The 16,214-nt window shown below is 47.1% G+C and overlaps 1 long non-coding RNA gene across 1 annotated transcript; it reads left to right on the top strand.

The window, feature by feature from the left end:
* The first annotated feature begins 3,851 nt into the window (after positions 1–3,851).
* LOC308486522 lies at positions 3,852–15,629 on the top strand. Its single transcript, XR_013991123.1, has 3 exons — positions 3,852–4,022; positions 14,126–14,323; positions 15,125–15,629. It is a non-coding gene; the product is annotated as an uncharacterized lncRNA (long non-coding RNA).
* Positions 15,630–16,214: the final 585 nt, after the last annotated feature.

Here is a 16,214-nt window from a genome sequence, read left to right as displayed (position 1 = left end):
CTCCCACTGCTGCCGCACTGCCGAAGCACGACTTCTGTTCTCATCCTGAAGCAAAGTTCTTAACCTGAAGTACTATTTCTGGGTTAGCGGAGTCTGTAACCTGAAGCGTATGTAACCCGAGGTACCACTGTATTCTGAATTGCCAAAGGGAGGCATTTATTTATTTTTTTGGTCTTCTCCATGGGCTACAAATCACCTTGCGTACAGTAATGCAGAAAGGTGGCTTGTAAATTGAAAACTAACGTGAAATGAAGATTGAGAAAAGAATTAAACACAACGACGATGAAGAAAGAAAAGAAAACCCAGTTAAAATTTTCTAGAATATTTTCAGTGCAGTCTTCAGCACTGAGGTTTTCTGATAATACTAACAGCAAGCTAAATAAACAGACCCTGGTTTCAAAACGCAGGTAGAGAGATGAGCATGACTTGCCATTGTTCTAGAATAATCCATCTTTGAAGAGCTGTATCATTGTATGTACAGTTCCTTTTTCGTGTCTCGTTCAAGGTCAGTCCCAATGGAAAATTTCCTCGCCACGCTGAAAAATTGCATTATTCCCCGTCACAAAGGGCCCGTTTCAACAACCAAATGTTTCAGAGATTGAAAAGCTGCCAAGGACGTTTGGGAAAACCAAAGCAAAAGGGTGTTTTTGTGTTTTTGTTTTAATTTCATCTTTTGAGCAAGCAAGGGGACAGCAGACCTGCCAACGAATGAAGACTCTTACAGTGTGAATGTGGGGAAGAAAAATTGACCTGGCCATCGAACAATAAGTGGTTTTTCTCTCTCCCCAAGCCAATGGGCATCTCCTAAAGCTACCCACCCAATTTTAGGAAGCCCCCCACCTCCTCAGCACAATTAATTCAATGGTTTTCCTCATTTCCTGCAGTTTAGCTGCAAAATGCCAGGGGGTTGCCACGGCGACACCTCAAACCCTCAGCCTGGTTAGATCACTCTTTAATGCTGACAGCCAGCCAGAGGAATTTGGCTATTTGTTTTAAAGATAAAAGCCGCAAGCTCCCTGACATTCTTCCCCAATTTCGCCCCCCATTAGCTGCGTTCTTCTGTCATAACAAAAGCATGTGAGGGTTGTGAGAGGGAACAGGGAAGAATGTTAAGCTGAGAGCCGGGCACAGAGGGGCTCGAAACGCACGTCTGAATGGGCAGCCATTGAAGTGGGGAGGGTGGGAAGGTCCTGTGTGAGTGCCTGGAGGCGGTTGGAGGATGGATCGTGGCTAACAGATTGAGGTTGAATCCTGACAAGACAGAAGTACTGTTTTTGGGGGACAGGGGGCGGGCGGGTGTGGGGGATTCCCTGGTCCTGAATGGGGTAACTGTGCCCCTGAAGGACCAGGTGCGCAGCCTGGGAGTCATTCTGGACTCGCAGCTGTCCATGGAGGCGCAGGTCAATTCTGTGTCCAGGGCAGCTGTCTACCTGCTCCATCTGGTATGCAGGCTGAGACCCTACCTGCCCGTGGACTGTCTCGCCAGAGTGGTGCATGCTCTAGGTATCTCCCGCTTGGACTACTGCAATGCGCTCTACATGGGGCTACCTTTGAAGGTGACCCAGAAACTGCAATTAATCCAGAATGCGGCAGCTAGACTGGTGACTGGGAGTGGCCGCCGGGACCACATAACACTGGTCCTGAGAGATCTGCATTGGCTCCCAGTACGTTTCCGAGCACAATTCAAAGTGTTGGTGCTGACCTTTAAAGCCCTAAACGGCCTTGATCCTGTATACCTGAAGGAGCGTCTCCACCCCCATCAATCAGCCCGGACACTGAGATCCAGCGTCAAGGGTCTTCTGGCGGTTCCCTCATTGCGAGATGTGAGGTTACAGGGAACCAGACAGGGGGCCTTCTCGGTAGTGGCGCCCACGCTGTGGAACGCCCTCCCTTCAGATGTGAAGGAAATAAGCAGCTATCCTATCTTTAAAAGACATCTGAAGGCAGCCCTGTTTAGGGAAGTTTTTAATATTTAATGGTGTACTGTTTTTAACATTTGATTGGGAGCCGCCCAGAGTGGCTGGGGAAACTCAGCCAGATGGGCAGGGTCTAAATAATAAATTATTATTATTATTATTATTATTATTATTATTATTTAAGGCAGAAAATGTTTTGAGGAGATGTAGTCAATGCAGCGTTCTGTAGATGCTACTGGACTCCAACTCGTTTAGCTACTGGACTAAATGACTAAACAACAAGTTATTTCCAACACTACCTGCCTTACATCTCAAGTAGTGGGGTAGACTGTGAGCAGGTGAGTCCCTCCTACTTTGCTGTCTCATCCTTGAACCAGACGTGGATTTGGACACTCTTACAAACCGAGGAGTCCTTCAAACAGAGGACTGTTCTTGGAAATCAGACTAGCTTAGTGGATGGAGATTAAGGGACTGTGCCAAAAGTATTTTTGCAGTGTCCTTTTCCAGCTGTCTATCTGAAGCAGCCCTTCAACCGTTGATGCACAGGATGCAGGAACATAATACGAATTTCCTTGCAGCCACAGGGGCTTGAGCACAGTGTATTGTAAGGAGGTGGTTTCCCCACCTCTGCGCACAGTAGACAAATGCTGGAACGGTTCCAATGTCATCCCTGATTTCCTGCAGTTTCCCCCGATTGTTACCTTTGAAAAGTAGCATTGAGAGGATGCACCCCATGCCCAAATCCACCCAACGGAGCATGCTCAGCCTGCCTTTCTCCAGATATTTTCTCTGCCAAAACCTTTTCTGTTCCTACTCCCTGACCCAATAGGCGTTGATGCACATCTAGGCAGATTCCTACTCTTAGGGGCTCCCGTCTGTGCATCTCAGGAGTGCACAGCGGCCATCGGTGAGAACTGTGGGATGTGAAACACAAGAGGAGTCAAGTACAACATTCCTAGAGTGGACATGTTTACACATGGGGAGGAATGTTTGTCCAGTCAGGAGGTAAACTTCCTGTTTCCTTCTGGGCTGGGACAGACTTCCTCTGCATGTGACTAGAGGTGGGCGTGGCCTCACCTGTGCAGGTAATGACAAAAGCACAGGGCAGGGCAGCCATCTCTCTCTCTTTGACTACATCGAAGAAGCAACATCTGCTTAGTCAAAGATGCTCTCGTGGCCTCCAGGAAGTGGAAGAGGAAGAGGACTGTCTCCTTATGAGATAGTTTCCAGGTGTATGTTACTTTTCTAAGCTAACCCTGCCTTCTGGGATCCGATTGTGAACAGAATGTGAGTAAACTCTTTTTATACTTTTATAGAAGACTGTGTTGTGTCTTATTTTTTATGAGGGAATAAGGGGAAAATACCAGATCAGTTATTATAGAGGCTTTAGCGAGCCTGAGCAAATGCATCTGCTGTGAGTTTAAGAAGGGGAATGTTACTCTGCTAAATTGTGAACTTGTTTACACAAGTTGGAAAGGCTATAATCAAACAATATATCCTCTCCTGCATCCCTGAACATTCCCACAAGAACTTCAGAAGAACCCTGCTAGACCCAGCAAGGAGCCATCATCCTAGTCTAGCATCCTGTTCTCCCAGTGGCCAACCACATGAGCAGCTCGCAAGCAGGACCTGAGTGCATCAGCACTGTCCCCACATGTAATTCTGAGCAACCAATCTCAAGAGGCAAACTGCCTCTGACCGTGGAGGGAGAACCCTGCCATTGAGTTTAGTTGCCATCGGTAGCTGTTACTCACCACCCCAGTCTCCAAGCAGTGAGAGGTGTCAAGAGTTCCAGCTCTTACTCAGGGTTCTGTTTCCATGGAAGAAAGGTCAAGAGAGACTGTGATGTCTTTAAGATATGTGGTTTTATTTACATACCGGTATATATATAGGTAACGGTTAAGGACTCCTGGACTGTTCAGTCCAGTCAAAGGCGACTATAGGGTTGCGGCGCTCATCTCGCTTTCAGGCCGAGGGAGCTGGCCTTTGTCCACAGACAGCTTTCCGGATCATGTGGCCAGCATGACTAAACCGCTTCTGGCTCAACAGAACACTGTGACAGAAACCAGAGCACACGGAAACGCCGTTTACCTTCCCACCAAAGCGGTACCTATTTATCTACTTGCACTGGTGTGCTTTCGAACTGCTAGGTTGGCAGGAGCTGGGACAGAGCAACGGGAGCTCACCCCATTGTGCAGATTCGAACCGCCAACCTTCTGATCAGAAAGCCCAAGAGTCTCAGTGGTTTAGACCACAGCGCCACCCGCATCCCATATTATGCCTATATATATATATATATATATGTATGTATAATATGGGAGATCTCACAGCATTAACACCTCAACAGATCTTGCTTCTCTATTAGTCACAGCTTTGGATCCAGCACAGACCCGAAAAAGGCGGAAGCTTAATTGAAAGCATTAGGGTGGGCTGGACTAGTGGGGAAAGCGAAAGAGGTTGAGGTGGGGACTTTTGCAATGTGAAATTTCGGCAGCGTTTGTCTCTCTTTGTTTCCGCGCATTGACCCGGACAGAGAAAAAGGCAGAAGAATCCCAAGAATTTCCAAGAGCCTGCTCCCAGCCAGCTCTGCCTCTCATCCACCCCCCCCCCCGCCCTGAAAGTCCCTTCATCCGCTCATGTCTCTGAGCCCACACTGGCTGCCAGTTGACAAAAGAATTGCTGAGGAGGAAAAGGAATCCATGACAGCGGGCTGCTGTGGGTGGAGGTGGCCTTTGGAGAGTTGCGTTTTCGCTGTCAAGATCGCCAAGATGGTGTCAGGAGAAGATAAGGAGAGCCTGAGTGCTGGACCCATTCAGTTCTCACAGTGACCAACAGACACCCATGGCAAGCACACAAGTCGGACCTGAGCACAACAGCCCCTCTTCCTATGTATGATTCCCACTAACTGGTTTCATACCCTCCAATATTTCTCTGATGAAAATAGCGACAGCATATTCCATAATAATAATAATAGTAATAATAATAATATTTAGACCCTGCTCCTCTGACTGCGTTGCCCCAGCCTCCCTCATATATAAAAACATAATAAAACATTCAACAACTTAGAATGTTAGAGTGATGTTGGACTGAAAATAAGCGGTTTCCAGCTGTACAGGTTAAAGTTAATGATAGACTAAGATTAAGATTAGGATTAAAGATGTTTAAAGAAATGGAAATCTGACAATTAAGAGGGAAAATTTTAATGTTATATTATACTAAGATTAAAGATCAGGTTTAAAGAAATTGAAGATATATATTACAATATTATATTAAAGTTAAAGATTGGGATTAAAAAAGTTGAAAAGAAATTGCTGGACAAACAATTTGGATTGGAATACAAAAGAGGGAGGTATGAGGAAGTCCAGAAAATAAGCAAACTAAAAAAACGGAAATGGAAAAGAGATATTGTTTTTAATTGTTATGTTTTTTGTTTTTTATTGTTGAATTGTGTTCTTTTTTGTGTGTTCTTGTTATCTTTTCTTTTCTTTTTTTGAGATATGTATAGTGTATGTTCTTCTTTTCTTTCTTTGTTGTTCAAACTTAAATAAAAATTATTTACAAAAAAAAACAAAACAAAACATTCAACAACTTAAAACTTTCCTCTACAGGGCTGCCTTCAGATGTCTTCTAAAGGTTGTGTACAGTGGACGCTCGGGTTGCGAATGTGATCTGTGCGGGATACATATTCGCAACCTGAAGCATTCGCAACCTGCAGCTGCGTGTCAGTGCACCCACGGGTTGCAATTCGGCGCTTCTGCGCATGCGCGACTGCCGAAACCCGGAAGTAACCCGTTCCGGTACTTCCGGGTTTCGGTGGTCCGTAACCCGGAAAAACGCGACCTAAAGTGTCTGCAACCCGAGGTATGGCTGTAGTTACTTATCTCTTTGGCTTGCATAACTCCATAGCTTCCAACATTTCTCCGATGAAAACAGGGATGGCCTAAGGAAAAGTGGGACATTCTGGGATCAAATCAGGAACCGAGACGGCTTCTGTAAATCCGGGACTGTCTCTGGAAAATAGGGACACTTAGAGAGTCTGTGGTATTCAGAGGGTGCTTTCAACAGTGGAGGTAGAACATAGCCGTCAAGGAGATACGCGCGTGCGCACGCACATACACACACACACCTGCCCTTTTGACTGGGTTGCTCCTAGCCATCATTGATAGTATTGTTGTTGTTGTTTAGTCATTTAATCGTGTCCGACTCTTTGTGACCCCCTGGACCAGAGCACGCCAGGCACTCCTGTCTTCCACTACCTCCCGCAGTTTGGTCAAACTCATGCTGGTAGCTTCAAGAACACTGTCCAACCATCTCGTCCTCTGTTGTCCCCTTCTCCTTATGCCCTCCCTCTTTCCCAACATCAGGGTCTTTTCCAGGGAGTCTTGTCTTCTCATGAGGTGGCCAGAGTATTGGAGCCTCAGCTTTAGGATCTGTCCTTCCAGTGAGCACTCAGGGCTGATTTCCAGTGAGCACTCAATGGCTAGGTTTGATCTTCTTGCAGTCCATGGGACTCTCAAGAGTCTCTTCCAGCACCAGAATTCAAAAGCATCCATTCTTTGACGATCAGCCTTCTTTTTGGTCCAGCTCTTACTTCCATATATCATTACTGGGAAAACCATAGCTTTCACTATACAGACCTTTGTTGGCAAGGTGATTGATAGTATTATTCACCCTAAAACTGCCGAATCCCCCTTTTCACAGTCATCCAAGTTGGTGACCATTGCTACCCGCTGTGGGAGTGACTTCCATGGTTTAACTATGCACTGTGAGGAGAAACACTCTATTTTCAACGATGTCAATCAACATCTGATGATCTCCTTCTACCGGTCCACAATAGAAAGTGTCCTTTCATACTGCATCATGGTGTGGTATGCTGGTTTGACATCAACTGATAGGAAGAGCCTAGAGAGGGTGGCGAATACAGCACAAGATATTATGGGCTGTCCGTGAATCCTCTGGATGAAATAGTGGAAGAACGTTGCCTCAGGAGAGTGAGGAAAATTCTCAGGGATGATTCACACCCTGGCTGGCACTTTCTTGATCTCCTGCACTTGGGCAGAAGATATAGAAGCATGAATAGTCGCACCAACAGGGTAAAGATCAGCTGCTATCTGTGGGCTGTTAGGCTGCTGAATGAAAAGATAACAACAGGGCAACTGACTTTTGGGTTTGGTGTGTGTGTGTCAGTAAACAAGTGGAATTCAGACTAAGAGAGCTTAGTGGGGAGTGCTCGTGTAATCTCACTGTATACAAGTTGTACAAGTGACAATAAAGTATTTCAATTTGTCTGTCCTGAGCCTACCAACATCCAGCACTGGCAAGAGCCCTTCTGGATCACACCAACAGACCATCGAGTGCAGCATGCTGTTCTCACATCATGGCAAGGAGCCATGAATTTGCCAAATCCTGTTCTTTTTTAAAAAGCCATCCAAGTGGGTGGCCCTCATTACCTCTTGAGGGAGTAAATTCCGTAGTTTAACTATGGGCTGCTGTATGAAAGAATACAGGCGCAGTCAAGCCTGGTGTTCTTGTGGGAATTTTCTCCACTGAAAAGCGAGAGTGCCTGATGGCGCTTGCTTTATAGTCCAGCAAAAGTAGTCACACGCCAAGGCAAGGGTGGGAGTTGAATGCAGACCTCCAGGCCTCTCTGTCCAAAGCTGCCTAGGCCACGCCTCCTCTTCTCAGGCCACTCCCCGCACCCACCCTGCTCACATCCACTTTCCTTCCTCCAGCCCACCCTTGCAATGTGGCCCTGAGGAGATTGTCTATAAAAGAATGTGGCCCCTAATCTGGGAAAATATTCTCCACATCTGCTCCAAGGACTTTTTTTTGCTGCTAGTGACTGTCTTTTTTTCAACTTGCCAAGCTCCAAAGTGAGCTTTTTAATACTGCTTTGCTCCTATTCTACCTTGCTGTATCGATTTTGCAGCTGTCTTCTCGGTTAGATTTATTGGATGTTGTTTTAATTTGTAAACCACTATGGAATTTTTTATGAGTAGGTGGTTTGTCAATCTTTTAAGTAAAATAAACACGGACATGCAAGTTTCACCTGCTATTTTATTGCTGACGGGGTTATTGAATGTCTAATTTTACGTTAATATGTTTTGATTGCTTAATCACCTGGGGGATTTTTTTGCAAAATGTGCAGTAGAGATACAGGGTTGTACCCAGTTAAGTTCTACTCTGAATAGACCCATTGAAATCAAGCGTCTGTGATTTATTCCTAAGCCTAACATCCTAAGCATTTTCACTGGGAACGTTTGTTTAAAGGTGGATGAGGGCAGATGTAAAACCAAATGAGTTTTAATGCGCTTGGAGCAGTCATCATTGTACTTAAACTCTGCAATGAGAGAGTAAGAATCTATTTCCCAAACATCTTTCTTCAATACACATCATGTTATGTACTGAGTTGAATAGGATCCAAAATGCAGAAGTCTGATTGGTCCTAGAACGATAGGATTGGTCCTAGAACGATAGGATTCAGAATGCAGCACTCTGATTGGTCCTAGACAATGCAGCAGTCTGATTGGTCTGCAGAAGCCACCCAATCCAGCTCCAGATGGAAGTGAATCCACAACCTGATTGGCCTACAGGAGAATTCCGGAATTAGCCAATCATGTGCAACCCATTGTGTAAATAATGTATATAAAGCAGATACTTTGAGGGGACATTTATTCCTTCTCACCACTATGAGCTGAATAAAGAGCACGAAATCCACTCTCGACTCTGAGTATATTTCACATCAGAATGACCAGTGCTGATAAGCAACAGTGGGTGAGAATTATTGCTCCCATGCCCTGATTATGGGCTTCTTAGAGGCAGCTGGATGGTCCTTAAGGGGACCAGGAGACTGGAGTAGAAGGATCATTAGTCTGATCCATGCAAGTAGGACTAACATTGGTTACAACCCACAGAGTTGGGCAGATCCTTGGAGGCCTCTAGTCTAGATCTGAAATGTGAGATGGAGAAGGAGCAACCCTGACTGATGGTTGTTGAGTCTCCACTTGATAGCGTCCAGAGAAGGAGGTCCCACCACCTCCCAGGGCAGTCTGTTCCAGGATCAAACAGCTCTGGCCATTAGGAAATTCCTCCTGGAATCCTCTTCCCCGCGAATTCCATTCATGGGCTATAATCCTGCCCTCTGGAGAAACAGGAGGCAGGTCTGCTTCATCTTCTGCATGACAGGCTTCCAGATATTTGAAGGCTGCTATCACATCTCCTCTTCAATCGTCGGTTCCCCAGGCTAAGCATACCTCTCTGACGAAACCCAAACATCACCTGCAGAGATGAGACCTAAGAAGGTGTGAGAAGGGCAGTTTCTGTTGAATATTGAAATTGAAATACCGTATTTTTCGCTCCATAGGACGCACTTTTTCCCCTCCAAAAATGAAGGGGAAATGTGTGTGCGTCCTATGGAGCGAATGCAGGCTTTCGCTGAAGCCTGGAGAGCGAGAGGCATCGGTGCGCACTGACCCCTCTCGCTCTCCAGGCTTCAGGAAGCTATCCGCAAGCCTTGCAAGCCCGGTGGGAGTTCCCGCGGGCTCACAAGGCTTGCAGGCAGCAGCCTGCAGCCCCGGCGAGTGTCCGCAAGCCTTGCGCGCCCGGCAGGAGGTCCCGCCGAGCGCGCGAGGCTTGGGGCAGCAGCCTGTCGCCCGAAGCACGGGGAGCCCTCCGGAGGGCTCCCCATGCTTCGGGCGAGTGTCTGAAGCCTTGAGCGCCCGGCAGGAGGTCCCGCCCAGCGCGCGAGGCTTGGGGCGGCAACCTGTCGCCCGAAGCACGGGGAGCCCTCCGGAGGGCTCCCCGTGCTTCGGGCGAGTGTCTGCAAGCCTTGCGCGCCCGGCAGGAGGTCCCGCCCAGCGCGCAAGGCTTGGGGCTGCAGCTTGTCGCCCGAAGCACGGGGAGCCCTCCGGAGGGCTCCCCTTGCTTCGGGCGAGTGTCTGCAAGCCTTGCGCGCCCGGCAGGAGGTCCCGCCCAGCGCGCAAGGCTTGGGGCTGCAGCTTGTCGCCCGAAGCACGGGGAGCCCTCCGGAGGGCTCCCCTTGCTTCGGGCGAGTGTCTGCAAGCCTTGCGCGCCCGGCAGGAGGTCCCGCCCAGCGCGCAAGGCTTGGGGCTGCAGCTTGTCGCCCGAAGCACGGGGAGCCCTCCGGAGGGCTCCCCTTGCTTCGGGCGAGTTGTCTGCAAGCCTTGCGCGCCCGGCAGGAGGTCCCGCCGAGCGCGCAAGGCTTGGGGCGGCAGTCTGTCGCCCGAAGCACGGGGAGCCCTCCGGAGGGCTCCCCTTGCTTCGGGCGAGTGTCTGCAAGCCTCGCGCGCCCGGTGGGAGGTCCCGCCGAGCGCGCGAGGCTTGGGGCGGTAGCCTGCAGCCCGAAGCACGCGAGGCTTGGGGCGGCAGCGGGGGGGGGATTTTTTTTATTCATTTCCCCCCCCCAAAAAACGAGGTGCGTCCTATGGACCGGTGCGTCCTATAGAACGAAAAATACGGTACTTCATTGTCACTTGTACAACTTGTATACAGTGAGATTACACAAGCACCTCCCACTCAGCTCTCTTAGTCTTAATTCCCCTCGTTTACTGACGCACACCCACCAAACCCAAAAGTCAGTTGCCCTGTTGTTACCTTTTCATTCAGCAGCCTAACAGCCCATGGATAGAGGCTGTTCTTTACCCTGTTGGTGCAACTAATCATGCTTCCATATCTTCTCCCTAAGGGCAGGAGATCAAGAAAGTGCCGGCCAGGATGTGAATCATCCCTGAGAATTTTCCTCACTCTCCTGAGGCAACGTTCTTCCGCTATTTCATCCAGCGGATTCACGGGACAGCCCATAATATATTGTGCTGTATTCACCATCCTCTGTAGGCACTTCCTATCAGTTGATGTCAAACCAGCGTACCACCCCATGATGCAGTATGAAAGGACACTTTCTGTTGTGGACTGGTAGAAGGAGATCATCAAATGTTGATTGACATCGTTCTTTCTCAATATTCTGAGGAGATGGAGTCTCTGTTGGGCTTTCTTAACCACCTGGGTTGTATTTATTTTCCAAGTAAGGTCTTCACTGAGATACACTCCTAGGAATTTAAAGGAAGAGATATTAATTAAAATATTAATGCTGAGAACCAAACCCAAGGTTGGAAAAAAAAATGAGAAATTAAGGCAAATCTAAACAGGCACATTTTCCCATTGTTCCTTTTGTCTCAGGACTGGAGCTAAGAGGCAGAACTGAGTGCTTAGAGGTTGATCTTTGATGGAGCTCAGTACAAAAAGGGGCACAACTAATAATCATCATCATCATCATCATCATCATCATCAAACAAGAACCCAGTGCTGTGTGGGAGAAAACCTATCCTTTCATCTTGCTAATCTATTTCCCAAAGTAGGAGGCAGTTAGACTCTTCCTGCTCCATCCCCTCCTCTGGCCAGCTGTCTATACTACAGCCGCCCACCAGACTTTAACCCAGTGCTGTGGAATGCCGGCTGATGGGGTGGTCTCTCTCTCATGGAAAACAGCCTCTTTTTCTCCAGTGTTCTGCTGTGAAACCACAGCCATTCCCTTCCACCCCACCCTAGAGCTCAGCGCACATCACCCCTTTCCCTGAATGCTCCCACAAGGTGTTTCCTCTCCTGCGGACGATAATGGAACTGAATGCTATTTTAAGACCCATGTTTGTTGGCTCAGCCTGATGCAGTGCTGGGGGGAAAAACACAACTTGATCTGAATCACAACTAAACATGTTTACAGTCATCTCGGGGTGAAGACAGATGTATTGTTGTGTTTGTGGAGGGGTCATCTGGATAACTGAGAGCAGCAAAGGTGGAGGACCAGCATGCCTTTGAATAGCAATGGACGTGACTTGAATTTTGAACGGATGCCCATTGCCCTGAAAACAAATGCCTTGGAATGGATGCAGCAAAACTTGCATCACAGCCACACTTTTTCATCACTGTCTTCATCCCGAGAAACTATTGCCTTTGTCTTCATCCTTAGGAACGTTAAATATCTTGAAGGATGGGGAGGGGATTGTATTAGGCTCAAATGGACCCATCTGTTTTGTTTTTAAAAGCAACCAAATCCTTACTAGTGAGGTAGGGGAGCTGGGGGGAAAATCACATCTGGCAACCAATGCACCCCTTGGGTTTCTGATAGTACATGTGTTGTTTAATAATAATAATAATTTATTATTTATACCCCGCCCATCTGGCTGAGTTTCCCCAGCCACTCTGGGCGACTCCCAATCGAGTGTTAAAAACAATATAGCATTAAATATTAAAAACTTCCCTAAACAGGGCTGCCTTCAGATCTCTTTTAAAAATAAGATAGCTGCTTATTTCCTTGACATCTGATGGGAGGGTGTTCTACAGGGTGGGCGCCACTACCGAGAAGGCCCTCTGCCTGGTTCCCTGTAACTTTACTTCTCGCAGTGAGGGAACCGCCAGAAGGCTCTCGGCACTGGATCTCAGTGTCTGGGCTGAACGATGGGGGTGGAGTCGCTCCTTCAGGGATACAGGATCTGAGGTTGTTTAGTCGTGTCCGACTCTTCATGACATCATGGACCAGAGCATGCCAGACACTCCTGTCTTCCACTGCCTCCCGCAGTTTGGTCAGACTCATGCTGGTAGCTTCGAGAACACTGTCCAACCATCTCGTCCTCTGCTGTCCTCTTCTCCTTGTGCCCTCCATCTTTCCCAACATCAGGGTCTTTTCCAGGGAGTCTTCTCTTCTCATAAGGTGGCCAAAGTCTTGGAGCCTCAGCTTCAGGATCTGTCCTTCCAGTGAGCACTCAAGGCTGATTTCCTTCAGAATGGATAGGTTTGATCTCCATGGGACTCTCAAGTGTCTCCTCCAGCACCATAATTCAAAAGCATCAGCCTTCTTTATGGTCCAGCTCTCACTTCCATACATCACTACTGGGGAAACCATAGCTTTAACTATACGGACCTTTGTTGGCAAGGTGATGGGTAGATGAGTCTAAAAAGCCTGGAACAGTTGTGCAATAGATGTTGACCCACCATGGGAGCTGGAGACCATTGGAACTGGTAGGGTGGAAGACAGAGAAACCAACATTAAGGGGACTGGGAGCTAGTGACAGGTACAGCCACCACCTGTTTGGTGGCAAGTCAGAAGGCAGGCAGAGGGGTCTGGCTGAGGCCAGACTGAGGTTGATAGGGCAATGCCCCTTTCATGCTAATAGACCACCTTCTCCTGTTGGTCCACCATCTATCACAGTGTTTCCCAAACTTGGGTCTCCAGCTGTTTTTGGACTACAACTCCCATCATCCCTTGCTAGCAGGACCAGTGGTCAGGGATGATGGGAATTGTGGTCCCCAAACAGCTGGAGACCCAAGTTTGGCCAACACTGATCTATCACATCCTTCCTGCTTTGGGTTGAATTAATGGCTGACTTGCTGAATATGCTGGTTAGAAGCTGAGGATATTTCACCGGAGTGGGAGAAAGCCAGAGCGTTGCAGGGTGAGGCTATAAATCTGGCTTATTGGCTAACGAAGCTTTCATACTGCCTTGGCACCAATGGCCCAACCCTGAGCCAAGGCTTGCAGGCAGCTAATTAAATTCAATGGCTGTGATACAAGGAGGGGATTCTTGGAGGAGACAGAGAGAGAGAGAAAGCAACAACGTTTCTGCTGGGTGAAAACTAGACTGGTGGGCCGAAACTGGAAATCAAACAAATGCGGCCCTCAGTGCCTCTGAATCCGGACCCCGGGACTCTTCCCCAAGTTACATGACCTCACCAGGCCACACTTTCCTCTGGCTTTACTTCAGATCCTCCTTCAGTCAATAAATTCTTCTACCACAAAGACAAATGGTTTGCATGAAATAAGACACTGGGCTAACTAATACAAGTGAGAGGACCCATTTGGCCCTCCAGGTGTTGCTGGACTACAACTCCCATCACCCCTGACCATTGGCCATGCTTGCTGGGGCTGATGGGAGTTGTAGTCCAGGAACACCTGGCAGGCCGAATGGGCCCTCTCACCTGTATTAATTAGTCCCGTGTGTTATTTCACGCCAACCATTTGTCTTAGTGGTAGAAGAAGTATTGACTTTGGCTATTACGGAAAAAATAATATAAACTATGTATCTCTGGAGGATACCAATCATTTCTGATAACTATTTTTTTAGGGGGGAGTTATTGATACAATGTTTGATTGTTATTGGTATACATTTTTATCTAGGTATTTTCACACTACCTTTCAGGTCAAATCTTCACTCAATGAAGTGAAAAAGGAATGGGAGTGCCTAAATGAATACCTTAAAAGCCCAGGTTCGAGGACAGAAATCTGGCTGAGTCTGGAATAACCTTGTGAAGTGAAAGGATAAGAAAGAGGGATTTATATCTAGATGCTAGGATTGAGATGATAAGGAAAACAGGAAAACAGGAAGACATAATGAGAGGTAAAGGAGGTACTGTGGGATTGGTGAAAGTCAATGTTTGTTTTTCTTTTTAGTGTTTATATTATTAACATGTAAGATATGGATTTTTTTTTGTATGCTGATTTTTGTGTTTTGTGTATTGTTATTTTTCGATATTTTTCATGTTGTTGTGTGGAAAATACTAATAAAATTTATTATAAAAAAACCAAAAAACCAAAAAACCAAAATGCTCACTCAAGGTGGTTTGTAATTAAAACCTTATAACCATTTATTCCCCCCCCCTTTTTTACGATTATACCTCAGTTTGGAGACTTTTACTCAAAAATCCAAGGAAGGAAGGAAGGAAGAGAATAGGAAAGAAGGAAGGAATACAGAGAACAGGAGAGAGGGAAGGAAGGAGATTTCAGGGGGGAAATGGTGAAATAGCTTTCATAACCCCAGTCACATTTAATCATGCAATGCCGAGAGACTTTATGTACATCTAAACATTTGTCTTTGAGATTACATGTGCTTGGTACAGGAAGATGGGCTGGGGCAGTGTGTTTCTTGAGACTGCGGTTTTTTATTTTATTTTTTTACAAGTTGAAGCACTTGGAAAGAATGCGGACAGGGCGCAGGAGATACCTGCCTGCCAGCGAGAAGAGGCAAACTCTGGCTGAACCCGCCTTTTATCACGGGGGGACGTGGTACAAGGTGGAACGCTGTTTAGACACAAAATCCAACCTGTGCCTGTGGAAAGGACGAGCATAAATTATAGTGATTGGAGAGACGGCACACTGCAGAGCGAGGAATGAAAAATTAATTACACTGTTTCTTTTTCAGCTCTCTGCCTGACTTTGGAGAAATGTTGGAGGGTATGGAATAGGACGTTCCTATTTACATCGGTATGGAATTATGCAACACCCCCGCCCTCTGAGCCAAAGAAATAAGTAACTATACAACCTTTAGAAGACTTCCGATAGCAGCCCTGTATAGGGATGTTGTTTTAATGTTTAATGGGTGGCATGTTGTTGTTGTTTAGTCATTTAGTCGTGTCTGACTCTTCGTGACCCCATGGACCAGAGCACGCCAGGCATTCCTGTCTTCCACTGCCTCCCACAGTTTGGTCAAACTCATGCTGGTAGCTTCAAGAACACTGTCCAACCATCTCGTCCTCTGTTGTCCCCTTCTCCTTGTGCCCTCAATCTTTCCCAACATCAGGGTCTTTTCCAGGGAGTCTTCTCTTCTCATGAGGTGGCCAAAGTATTGGAGCCTCAGCTTCACGATCTGTCCTTCCAGTGAGCACTCAGGGCTGATTTCCTTCAGAATGGATAGGTTTGATCTTCTTGCAGTCCATGGGACTCTCAAGAGTCTCCTCCAGCACCATAATTCAAAAGCATCAATTCTTTGGCGATCGGCCTTCTTTATGGTCCAGTTCTCACTTCCATACATCACTACTGGGAAAACCATAGCTTGAACTATACGGACCTTTGTCGGCAAGGTGATGTCTCTGCTTTTTAATGGGTGGCATATAAATGCCAAAATTTTTATAATAATTATAATGGAATAGGCCAGGGATCAGCAAACTTTTTCAGCAGGGGGCCGGTCCACTGTCCCTCAGACCTTGTGGGGGGCCAGACTATATTTTTTGGGGGAAATGAACAAATTCCTATGCCCCACAAATAACTCAGAGATGCATTTAAAATAAAAGCACACATTCTACTCATGTAAAAGCACCAGGCAGGCCCCACAAATAACTCAGAGATGCATTTTAAATAAAAGGACGCATTCTACTCATGTAAAATATGCTGATTCCCGGACCGTCCGTGGGCTGGATTTAGAAGGCAATTGGGCCAAATCCGGCCCTCAGGCCTTAGTTTGCCTCTCCATGGAACAGGGCATCCCTATTTTCATTGGAGAAATGTTGGAGGGT

Source organism: Podarcis pityusensis (genome assembly GCF_964106645.2).
Source record: "Podarcis pityusensis genome assembly, chromosome: 10".
Classification (NCBI taxonomy): domain Eukaryota; kingdom Metazoa; phylum Chordata; class Lepidosauria; order Squamata; family Lacertidae; genus Podarcis; species Podarcis pityusensis.
This window is presented reverse-complemented; position numbering and strand designations above follow the sequence as displayed.